The 12,800-nt window shown below is 37.9% G+C and overlaps 1 pseudogene; it reads right to left on the bottom strand.

The window, feature by feature from the left end:
- Positions 1 to 5,270: 5,270 nt before the first annotated feature.
- On the bottom strand, positions 5,271 to 12,045 carry LOC144308941 (large ribosomal subunit protein eL6 pseudogene; annotated as a pseudogene).
- Between the last annotated feature and the right edge of the window lie 755 nt (positions 12,046 to 12,800).

Raw genomic sequence — 12,800 nt, 5'->3', positions numbered from 1 at the left:
GCATCTCTGTGTCTCAGAGCCAAAGCACCACCTGAAGCTCATGGGCCCATCTTGCCTACCTACACAAAATTCAGAATCACCATTCCCTAGAAGTTATTTACATAAACAATTCCTCATGTCCTCTACTCTCTGTTCAATCTATTCAAAAGCTCTAAAAGCTAGTATCTCAGCTCTTTCCCTTATTAGCTGTATGAACTTCAATGTCTTTGTTTCCACATCTATAAAATACAGATGATAGCAGATGTAAGTTCATAGCTGTTGTTAGGATTAAATGAGATAACACACAAAAGTGCTCCACAACATAGTTGGCAAACTATGCAAGGAATGAATACCTGAGGCCTCAGAAGAGAATAGAAGGAAATTCTTAATTGCCTTCTCTCACTATTCACCCTTATTTTCTTTCACTTACAGACTATTTTGCCCACTTCTATTCCTCTTTATTTTTCTACACAGAAAGGGAGTAATTTCTTGTTGAACCCTTAGACCATTCTCCAATTTTTAGTCTCTAATCATTTCCTGTATTATATCATACACACACACACACACACACACACACACTCACACATACATGTGCTGCCCTATCTGGCATTGTATTTTATACTATTTGATATTGTCCCATAAGTTTGGTTTTGTACTAAGAAAATCTGTTCCTTGGTGCACCTGGGTGGCTCAGTCAGGTAAGTGTACGAATCCTAATATCAGTTCAGGTCATGATCTCAGTGTCATGAGACTGAGCCCCACATTGGGCTCCACACTCAGCAGGGAGTCTGCTTGAGATTCTCACTCTCCCTCTCCCCCTCTCTCTGCCCCTCTCCCACTCACACACTCTCTCTCTAAAATAAATAGATCTTGAAAAAATCTTTCCTATTCATTCTTAACTAGCCAGTCACCTTTTGTTGAATAGTTTATTGTTTTACTTTTATAATTGTTATTATGATGAATATCCTTGTAGCTAGTTTGTGCACATTCATAATTATCTACTGAGACTAAATTGTCAGATTCTAAATTTCTTAATAAGGGGCACATACATTTTTAAGGCTTTTTTTTTTATTTTTAAGGCTTTTGATAACACATTGAATTGCCTTTCAGAGAATTTGTACCAGTGATCAACAAATATGACGTTGTAGGGATCCCTGGGTGGCGCAACGGTTTGGCGCCTGCCTTTGGCCCAGGGCGCGATCCTGGAGACCCGGGATCGAATCCCACGTAGGGCTCCCGGTGCATGGAGCCTGCTTCTCCCTCTGCCTGTGTCTCTGCCTCTCTCTCTCTCTCTGTGTGACTATCATAAATAAATAAAAATTAAAAAAAAAAACAAATATGACGTTGTAATATCTGTCTTGTTCATCACCCACCAAAAAGGGAGCATTGAAGTATTTGCTGTTTTTATAGGCAAATGTAATAAAATTATAACATTATTCTATGCTTAATAATTAATATTGAATATATCTTCATATGCTGATTGTGCATTTGCATTTATTCTGTCAGGAATTGTCTTTCTTTTTTTTTTTTTAGATTTTTATTTACTTATTCATGAGACACAGAGAGAGAGGCAGAGACACAGGTGAAGGGAGAAGCAGGCTCCATGCAGGGAGCCCAATGTGGGACTTGATCCTCAGACCCCGGGGTCATGCCCTGAGCCAAAGGTAGATGCTCAACCACTGAGCCACCCAAGCTTCCCTGTCTATCATTATTAAACACATTTTTTCATTGGGACATTTTCTCTATCCTTTTTTTTTTCTAATGGATGTTAAAGATACTGAATACTGAACTCTTTGTTGGATATCATGCTGGCTTCTCTAGAAGAATCAGAGAATCAATATGTTGGAGATTGATTGCTACCTTCGTTCTAAGGATTGTAAATAAGTTGTTCACAGGACAGGGTAAGGTATGTGTGAAGCACTCCCTAGTCAATAATTTTAGATCTGGAAAGAAAATGGCTGTTAACAATACAAAGCAAGATAACAGATAATTTCAAGGGAATTTTTTTCTTTTTTTAAAGATTTTCAAAATTTATTTATTTGACAGAGAGCGCACAAGCAGGCGAGTGGTGGGCAAAGGGAGAGGGAGAAGCATTCTCCCTGCAGAGCAGGGAGCCCGATGTGGGACTTGATCCCAGGATCCTAGAATCATGACCTGAGCTGAAGGCAGACACTTAACCAACTAAGCCACCCAGGTGCCCTCAAACAAAATTTTTATATGAGTGAATTTTGACTTAATTCTCTGTTACTATAAATACTTAACACCTTGTAGGTTGCCATGCACTGTTCTTGGCACTGGTTGTCTTTAAGGAGGATGTCAGTCAAGGTCACTCCATTTTTTTGAAGCTTAATTCTACTAGATGCTCATAGTCCTCAGTGTTCACATACTTCCTGCTCTATATCCTGCCCCAGTTTAGTGATATCTCTCTGTCTTGGGTCACAGCCTCATAGAATTTTTTTTTTTAATTTTATTTATTTATTTGAGATAGAGAGTGAGCACAAGTGGGGAATGGGGCAGAGGGAGAGGATGAAGCAGGCTCCCCGCTGAGCAGAGAGTCCCATGCAAGGCTCTATCTCAGGACCTCGGAATCATGACCTGAGCCAAAAGCAGATGCTTAACCGACTGAGCCACCCAGGTGCCCCAGAATTTTTCTTTATGATCTTGAACTCAACACTAAATCCAAACTATAATTTGCCTAGAAGAGTCTTGCATTTGAAAAACAATTCATTCAGCAAATATTTATTGAGCCCCTGCTGTATTCTAGTCTCTTTATTAGCCCCTCTTTGAACATGAATTCATTCCCACAGGGCCATCTACAAAATAGTACTTTCACCCAAAGGACACTGGTTGAACAATTAAGCTAAGCTGGTAAAAGAGATACTCAGATCATGCAAAGAGAGGAGCAGAGGAGGGTAAACTTTTTACAATTGTTTTTTAAGCCTCCTTACTTGGCATTACTCTATTTCACAATGGATTTCATAGCCCATGATGCCATATGTCTTTTTGAGCTGGAAGGCATGATGGCTATGATCAGTGACAGAGGAAACAAATGAAAGATTCTTTCTAAAGTCAAAGAGGATTATGCCATTCCAAAACAAACAGGAGATCCAAAACATTCAAATGGCATTTGTTTAAGCTATTATGCTTGCCTGGTGTACAAAAAAGGCAGTTGTTGCCAATAGGCTTATTAATCCCTTGCCTGAGACATTAACTTGAGGAATCATACTGTTACCAATCAAGTATCCATCTTGAAAATGTCTCCCCTGCACTGAAATGGTGGCATATAATACTGCAGGCTAAACTAATTCCATTGGCATTTTAAGTTCTGAAATCTGCTATATAGTAAAATTTTGATCCCAGCTTCTGTCCTCATAGAAGAGTTGATGAACCAGGAGCTTTTCTAATAATAGAGAACACCACATGAAAGGAGTATTTACCACATAAGTTCTACTGCTAATAGGAGAAAATCACTATGGATAAATAGAACTCTCTTATCATTGATATTCAAGAACTATCTACCTGCTTTACGTGGTGAGGCTGTAATAAATTTGTGTTCCTTTCAATTTATGTAGGATGCTTTCCTAAGAGTAAAAAAAGTTACTTGGTATCCAAGTTTTTTCTAACAATCATGAATTTTGGCAGATTGTGAAATCATGTGGTATTTGTCTTTCTCTGACTGATTTATTTCACTTAGCATTATACTCCCTAGATCATACATGTCTTTGAAAATTGCAAGATTTAGGGATCCCTGGGTGGCGCAGCGGTTTGGCGCCTGCCTTTGGCCCAGGGCGCGATCCTGGAGACCCGGGATCGAGTCCCACGTCGGGCTTCCGGTGCATGGAGCCTGCTTCTCCCTCTGCCTGTGTCTCTGCCTCTCTCTTTCTCTCTCTGTGACTATCATAAATAAAAAAAAAAAAAAAAGAAAGAAAAAAAAGAAAATTGCAAGATTTCATTCTCTTTTAATGGCTAAATAATATTCCATTACACAAACACACACACACACACACACAACTACAAACATACCACATATGCTTTATCCATTCACCCACTCTTGGTTGTTTCCATATCTTGGCTACTGTAAGTAATGTTGCAATGAATGTGTGGGTGCTTTGATCTTTTCAAATTAGTGTTTTCGTATCTTCAGATAAATACTCAGAAGTGGAATTGCTAGAATATGGTAGTTCTAATTTTAATTTTTTGAGGAACCTCCATAATCTTTTCCATGGTGGCTGCCTCAATTTACATTTCCACCAAGAGGGCTCAATGGTGCTCTTCCTCCACATTCCTGTCAACACTTGTTACTTCTTTCATTTTTGTTGACAGCCATTCTAACAGGTTTGAGGTGATATTTCATTGTGGTTTTGGTTCATATTTTCACTATTTGATTAGTGATGTTGAGCATCTTTTCATATACTTGTTGACCATTTGTACATCTTCTTTGGAAAAATGTCCATTCAAGTCTTCTGACCATTTTTTAACTGGATTGTTTTTTCCATCACTTTACTTTTAACCTACATGTGTCTTAACATTTAAAGTGGTTTTCTTTAAAAAAAAAAAAAAAAAAAAGACATTATTTATTTATTTATTTAAAAGGCAGAGGGCAGAGGCAGAGGGACAAGCAGGTTCCCCATGGAGCAGGGAGCCTGATGCGAAACTCAATTCTAAGACCCCTGGATCATGATCTGAGCTGAAGGCAGATGCTTACCCAACTGAGCCACCCAGGTGCCCCTAACGTGGTTTTCTTATAGACAATGTACAGCTAGGTCTTATTTTCTGAGCCACTCTGACAGTCTCTGTCTTAATTGGCATATAGTTGGATTAATATCTATCATGTCTGTTACAGTTTCTATTTGTTGGTTTCTTATTTTTGTCTTCCATTTTTGTGTGCCTTTTGTGATTTTAATTCAGCATTTTATGTGATTCTTCTTTCTTAATATGTAGATTTACTTTTTTACTGTCTTTAGTGGTTGCCCTAGAGTTTGTAATATATATTTACGATCAATACAGGTATATATTCAAATAACACTACACTGCTTCACATGAAGTACAAGTACCTTACAAAAAAAAATATTCTTGGGGTGCCTGGGTGGCTAACTAGTTAAGCATCAACTCTTGATTTCTGCTTAGGTTGTGATCTCAAGCACCACATTGGGCTCCATGTTCAGTGGGGAGTCTGCTTGGGATTCTTTCCCTCTGCCTCTCCCTGCCATGCATGCATGTGCATGCTCTTTTTCTCTAAAATAAATAAATCTTTAAAAAGAAAAAAATATTCTTTTTTAATAATGGATCAATTATTTAATTAGGCTCTTTGTAAGAAATTTAGAATACCGTTTGTGAGGGTAAACTCCATCTGTGAGAGAAAACACAGAGCAGAGGTATCCCTGGAGCTGAGGAACAGCTTTGATTTTTGGCAGAATTTGTGAGTCCACAGATTTCTGGTCAACCTTACACTGCTCTGTAATCTCTTATTTCTCTTTGTGTCGGAGATCTCACTTTCCTGGTATCTGGGTTTACAATTTCTTCTTCTTGCAGTTAGCATCAGTGAAATGTTTGGGGATTTTCACACCCCTGATACAATTTTGGTGGAGGTCGCAATGACAAATTTGTGTTCTGTTCTGTGTGGAAGAACTCTATTGGGGATTAGAGGCCATTTTACAGGTAGCAAGCCACTGTCAAACTGCTTCAGGAAAACCACTCTCTTGCCTCTGTGGCTCCCAGTGAGGATGATCAGAATGGTGCCAGGAGTGATGCCATTTCCAGTTTTCTCACATGCTAACTGAACATTTTTTTACTGTGACTTAACAGTTTTCAAGATACATCTTCAGTAGGATAAAACCTAGGCGTTTTATGGTTTAATCACTCAGTTTCCATTGATCTTGTCACCACCAACTGGTTTCCTGACAGTAGCAAGAACTTTCTACTTTTTCTTTTCAATCCTGGATTTGGCTGCTGAATATTTCCTCTTGTATATAGCCTTTCTAAAATATATAGCCAATTGGGAATACCTGCCAATTTCTCTGACTAGGACAGGGTTTTGGCTGCTATGGGGCTGCTGCTTCTTGGCATTTTAGCCTTAGGATTACCCTTCTTAATTTTGCCACCAGTATCAGCCTTCTTGGCTTCAGGTATCTCCTTGGTATTTGACTTAACCAAATTTCTTACCTGCCACCTTGCAGGATGGGAAGAAAAACGAAATGTTCTTAATTCCTCCCTCCAGTTCCTTGTATAACGGAAGTCATTTCACTTCACTTATACGTAAGCTTACATGATGGTACGTGTGTATATTTGCATACATAGTCAAATACACTGTTGCTATTATTATTTTTAACTGTTTTTCAAGAAAATCATAAAAAATGTTTTTTTTTTTTTTTTTTTTTTTTTTTTTTTTTATTTATTTATGATAGGCACACAGTGAGAGAGAGAGAGGCAGAGACACAGGCAGAGGGAGAAGCAGGCTCCATGCACCGGGAGCCCGATGTGGGACTCGATCCCGGGTCTCCAGGATCGCGCCCTGGGCCAAAGGCAGGCGCCAAACCGCTGCGCCACCCAGGGATCCCATAAAAAATGTTTAAAATAGAAGTTTTTATTTTACCTTGAGGAGCTGCCAAATTGTTTTCTATGGTGGTTGCATTATTTTACATTCCCACCAGCAATGCACAAGGGTTCTAATTCCTCTATAATCTCACCAACATTTGAAGTTCTCCTTTTTTTTTTTTTTTTTGTATAGTAGCCATTCTAATGGATGTGAAGTAGTATCTCATTGTGGTTTAGATTTGCATTTCCCTGATGACTACGGATTTTTTAAAATTTATTTAAGAGAGACAGAGCACAAGCAGGGAGGAGGGACAGAGGGAGAGGGAGAAGCAGACTCCCCATTGAGCAGGCAACCTGATGAGGGGCTCGATCCCAAGACTCTGGGATCACGATCTGAACCAAAGGTAGGTGCATAACCAACTGAAACACCCAGACACCCCGACTATGGATACTGGTTGAGCATCTTTTCATGTGCAATGTGGGCCTTTGTGTATTTTCTTTGGAGAAATGTCCATTTAAATCTTTCATCAAGCTTTAATTTAGGTAGGTTTTTTTGCTTTTGAGTTCTAAGAATTCTTTATATATACTAGATATTAATTTCTCATCAGATATAAAATTTGCAAATATTTTATCCCATTTTATGACTTCGCTCTCTTGATACTATCCTTTGCTATACAATAATAGTTGTTCATTTTGCCTGAGTCCAAATTATCTCTTCCTTTTTCTAAAGCTGTGCTTTGAATGTCATACCCAAGCAAATCTATACCAAATCCTGAATCATGAAGTTTTCTCCCACTTTCTTCTAAGAGTTTTACAGTTCTAGCTGTTACATTTAGGTCTTTGACCCATTTTGAGTTCATTCGTGTATATGATGTAAGAGTCCCACTTTTTTTTTTTTTTTTGCATGTCAATATCCAGTTTCCTCACACCATTTTATTAAAAGACTGTCTTTCCCCTATTTAATGGTCTTAGCAGCCTTGTCAAAAATTATCAGACCATATATGAGAAGGTTTATTTCTGGGTTTTCTATTCCATTGATATATCTGTCTTTTTGCCAGTACTGTTACCGAACAATGTATTATGGCTGCAAACTCAGGAATGAACCAGCAAGCCCTGGAACTGCTGTGGCCAACTCCTCCATCCTGGGAAATCCTGAGAAGGCTGGACAAATTGAAAGCATGGGTCTTGGCTGGGCTTGCCAACATTGTTGCCCAACAAACTCAGATGAACTCATCACAAGAGAAGCCAATAACTCAAGAGGTAAGAATTTGGAAGAAAGAAAGGGAGAAATTTATTTTGGGTGCTGGCAGATAGGGAAAGTGGTGGCTCAAGCCTTAATTACTGACCTCTCCACCTTTAAGATGGACACCTAGTATTTTATAGGCAGAGGTTCAGGGGAGAACATGCAAAAGAGCAGGTAGAGAGTGTATGATCATGAATTGGGGGGGTCAGTTGTGTTCAGCAGTGATCATGGGCTGGGAAGGTGACATGTGGGGTGGGACCTTCTAGGCATTCCATTGTTATCAGGACTTTTCTGGTCTGGTGATTGGAATGTTCCAGTCATTGTCAACACCTCAAGAAACTGTGGTAAGAAATAACTGTCAGGGTCTACAGTGAAGCAAGAGGGCTCACTAATGGTACCATATTGTTTTGATTACTGTAGCTTTTTTTTAAGTTTTGAAATTAGGAAGGCTAAATTCTTCAAATTTTTTCTTTTCAACATTGTTTTGGCTATTCATGTTCCTTTGAGATTATATATATATTTTAGAATGGGTTTTTTTTTTTTTTTTTGAAAAAAAAATCAGGGGGTATCAGTAAGGATACCACTGAATCCTTAGATCTCTTTGGGTACTGTTGTCATCTCAACAGTATACATTTTTTAATCCATGGGCATAGAATGTCTTTCCATTTATTTAAGTCTTCTTCAATTTCTTTCAGCAATATTTAGTACTTTTCAGTATATAAATCTTTAACCTCTCTGATTAAGTTTATTCCTAAGTATTCCATTCCTTTTGGTGATATTTTAAATGGAATTTTTTTTCTTAATTTCCTTTTCAAATTGTTTGTTATTGGTATAGAGAAACACAACTAATTTTTGTTTGTTGATTTTGTGTTCAGAATTTGTTTACTAGATCTAATGGTTTTTTGTGGCATATCTAAGATTTTCTACATATAAGATCATGTCATCTGTAAAGAGAGATAATTTTACTTTATCCTTTAGAATTTAGATGTCTTTTACTTCTTGCCTTTTTTGCTGATGGCTAGAACTTCCAATTATATGTTGGATACAAGTGGCAAAAGCTGACATTCATATTTTGTGCTTAATCTTAGGGGGAATCTTCCTGTCTTTCACCATAGAGTATTTTAGCTCTGGGTTTTTTAATACATAGTCTTTATCATTTCAAAGAAATTTTTTAATCTCTTTTTTGAATGTGTTTATCATGAAATGGTATTGAGTTTTGGCAAATGCTTTTTTCTGCATGTGTTGAGATGATTATGTGGGGTTTTTTCCTTTAACCTATATTACGTTGAATTTTTATACATGGAATGATTTTGCGTTCTAGAAATATTAATCAGTCACAGTGTATATTCCTTTTAATATGGTAGTAAATTCTGTTTCATAGTAATTTGATAACGATTTTTGCATTAGTATTTTTATAGACATATAATTAACATACCAGGTTACATTAGTTTCACATGTTAAAACATAATGATTCAACAATTTCATGCATTACTCAATACTCACCACAATAAATGTAGTCACCATCTGTCACCAAAGTTATTATAGTATTATTAACTATATTTCCTGTGCTGTACTTTCATCTCAGTGATTTATATATTTTATAACTGTAAATTTGTACTTCTTAATCCCCTTCACCTGTTTTGCCCATCACCCTACCCATCTCCCCTCTGGCAATCACCTGTTTATTTTCTGTATTTATCAGCCTCTTTCTGTTGTTTTCGTTTGTCAACAGATATGCTTTACAAAAAAACAAAATGTACCCTTCTAGAAGTAGACTCTGTCCTGAGATTCTCTTAGAGAATCCCAAGTATTCAGGACGAACCATAAAAATCATTATATTTGAATCAGTGAGGGTGACAGAACATGAGAGACTCCTAACTCTGGGAAACAAACAAGGGGTGGTGGAAAGGGAGGTGGGCGGGGGGGATGGGGTGACTGGGTGATGGGCACTGAGGGGGGCACTGGACAGGATGAGCACTGGGTGTTATGCTATATGTTGGCAAATTGAACTCCAATAAAAAAATATACCAAAAAAATCATTATACTTGAATGATTTTGACCTAGCAATTGGCTGTTTTTTCTTTTTTTTTTTTTTTTTAAGATTTTATCTATTTGAGAAAGAGACCATGCGATGGAGGAGGAACGGGGGAAGGGGGAGTAGCAGACTCCCCACTGAGCAGGGAGCCCAACGTGCCGCTCCATCCCATGACCCTGGGATCATGACCTAAGGAAAGCAGATGTTCAACCAACTGAGACACCCAGGTGCCCCAAAATGGTTGTCTATTATGATTGAATCTAATCCATTTCATCTATTTTCAAAACTTCAGAAAATAGTTCCAAATCTACCATCTCCAATGTTCCTCAAGATACTATTTTAGAAAACACAATAAAAAATGGGCTATGCTAGAAATGTGAGATCCCAAGCTGGGAAACAATGAATTGACATATTTTATAGGCCTGCGTGTGTTGGGGTATGGATCATTTAATGACATAGTGTGCTTTTAAAATAAATTTCCCAAATTCCACTTGGACAAACTTATATGACTTTGAATCATATATTACTTGAACATTATTTTAAACATGTGAATTTTAACGGAAAACTTAGCAAGATTCAATTCAAAACAACCTAACCAACTAAATGTCAGTTTTTAAATTAGAAAATGGTTACAGTCAGGCCTGGACTTCCTTCTGAGTTCTTTTAAAATATGAAATAATTCCATCCATTCCTTTTCTCACAAGCAATTGGGTTCCTTAAGGTATTTTGGGGGGAGGAAAAACAATTTCCCCTCTATTCTTCTAGGTTCTTGGCTGAGACCCTCCCCCCCCACACACACACACATAAAAAGACAGATTAACAGGGGAAAAAATAGAAGTTTAATACCTCCTATATGCATGGAAGAGACCCAGGAAAACTAAGTAACTCCCTGAAATAGTCCAAGCCACCACCTTAAATGCCATCTCTGGCTAAAGACAAAAGAATATGTAGGGGGTGGGGAGTCTATTATTGCAGGCTTTCAGGAAAAGTACAGTAATCAAGGGTAAGGTTGTCATACCAATTTAGGTCCATGCCTTCTCCATTGATGGGAGTTTCTAGATTTGGAATGGTCCTTCTCTTCCTGGTACAGAGAGGGAAATACCCTTATAATTTCAAGTTTCTCTTGTGTAGAGACATTTCTCTTACAAAAGTGTAACTTCTACTAGGTTTTCAGACCTTTTGGCATGTCTGCTGTTTCTTAAAAATAATCAGCCTAAAATAATCTTTATACCAAAGATGGGTATTTTAGGGTGGCAGATTCTGCTCCCCTTCCATTTCTTCCCTTGTTTTTCCTATACAGGTACATGAAAACAGTCTATTCTCAAAGAAGTGTTATGTCTCAACCATTTTCATTTAAATGTCTACAGAACTATACACTGATTCCATGTGGACTCAAGCAAGCACAGCTTTTTCCTGGGAATTAAGAGTCCCTCTGAATCACCCTGTTCATTCCGGTAGTGGTTTCCTTGTTGACACAATTTTGTGAATCTCCACCCCCCGGTGTCAGCTATTGATGAAAGATCACACACTCTCTTCAGGTAGTAACATCAATGCCCTTGATATACTCTTCCCTTCCATGTTCACATACAGACTTTTGGTTAGTGGTCAGCCAGGACTAGGGATTGTGTCTGTAGTTACCATACACTCCCTGGATAGTTCAAAATGCCCAGTTCTCTCCTCCACAGCTAGCTTGATAAACCCATGTGGAGCTTACATAGGAATCTATTATTTCTGGTTGTAAGCATGAGAAAAAATTTGACTTATCAGAGGGAAGAGAAGGAGAAGAAGGAGAAGCATAAAATGGTACAGTCAGTCAGAACCCAATTACGCATGGATATTCACTAAATGCACAGTGGGGGTAAGGATCTAGCACAAGCCTTGCTACGTAGTGTGCTCTTTTGAATTTTGTACATTTTTACTAAAACATTATGAGGTTGATATGTTCACGCTGGTTTTACAAATGAAAAATACGGGGTTTAGAATGCTAAGTAACAGAGGGGCATTATTCGGAAGCATATTTGAGGTTATTGATTTGTTCATCATCTGGACTGTGATGTGCTTTTACAGATACACACACAAATGTATCAACGCTTCCCAAACTGTTTTAAACCCAAATAGTTTATTTTATGTCAGTTGCACCTCTTACAACTGGAAAAAAACAAACAGAATGCTACATAAAATGTCCAAAGTAGCACAAACAGGAAACAGTAATATCTTCTCACCTCTGAAGCATGTTCTTACTCCAGCAAGCCATGCTGCAGAGTCCTCTGGGAAGAAGTCATTACATAGCTGGCATGAAGGAGATGGAATGAAGGAAGATAAGAGGAATTTGGGTTGTTCTTAGATTAGCAACTCCTCCTGATATGCAAATCAACCTAAAAAAGAAAATAAAGCACAAACTATGGTATTTGGATTCCAAGTTGCCCGGGTTGAGCTTCTCTGTCACTGTTTCTGGCGGCAGAGATGCTGGCAGCACTGGCAGGTTCTCCCCTGACCCTGTGAGGTCTCCTCTCAAAGGGAAAATTCTGTGCCACAGCCACAGGTCACAGCTTTAATATGGAGGCAGCTGCTAGTCAAGGGAGATTGAGGTGACTGTTGGATTTGGAAAAATAAATACTGCAAACACAAAACTGCTAAGCTGTAACCTCCTTTAGGGCTCTAGTTACGAATGTCTTACAGTTCGAACTCCCTGTGGCATCTACAAGATGTTCCATGATGAGTTTTAGAATAAATGATTGAACGACTTGTCAATTCTAAAAATTAAATCCAAGTTGCTCTTTTATCACTATATTTAGATTCCAAAGTTACAACACTATAGAAATGGCAAAATATTTAATTTGGAAAAAAAGGATAAATGAGTACTTAAAATGTGGAAATGATGTAAAGATTTCAATTACATTTGCTTCCCCTACGAGATAAAATTGTTTTATTTACATCACAATCAACTCGTCTCTGCAATGGCATTTTTTTTTATAAATTTTTTTTTTAATTTTTATTTATTTATGATAG

Source organism: Canis aureus, chromosome X (assembly GCF_053574225.1).
Source record: "Canis aureus isolate CA01 chromosome X, VMU_Caureus_v.1.0, whole genome shotgun sequence".
Classification (NCBI taxonomy): domain Eukaryota; kingdom Metazoa; phylum Chordata; class Mammalia; order Carnivora; family Canidae; genus Canis; species Canis aureus.
Note: the sequence above shows the minus strand (reverse complement) of the source record. Positions and strands in the feature narration are given on the sequence as shown.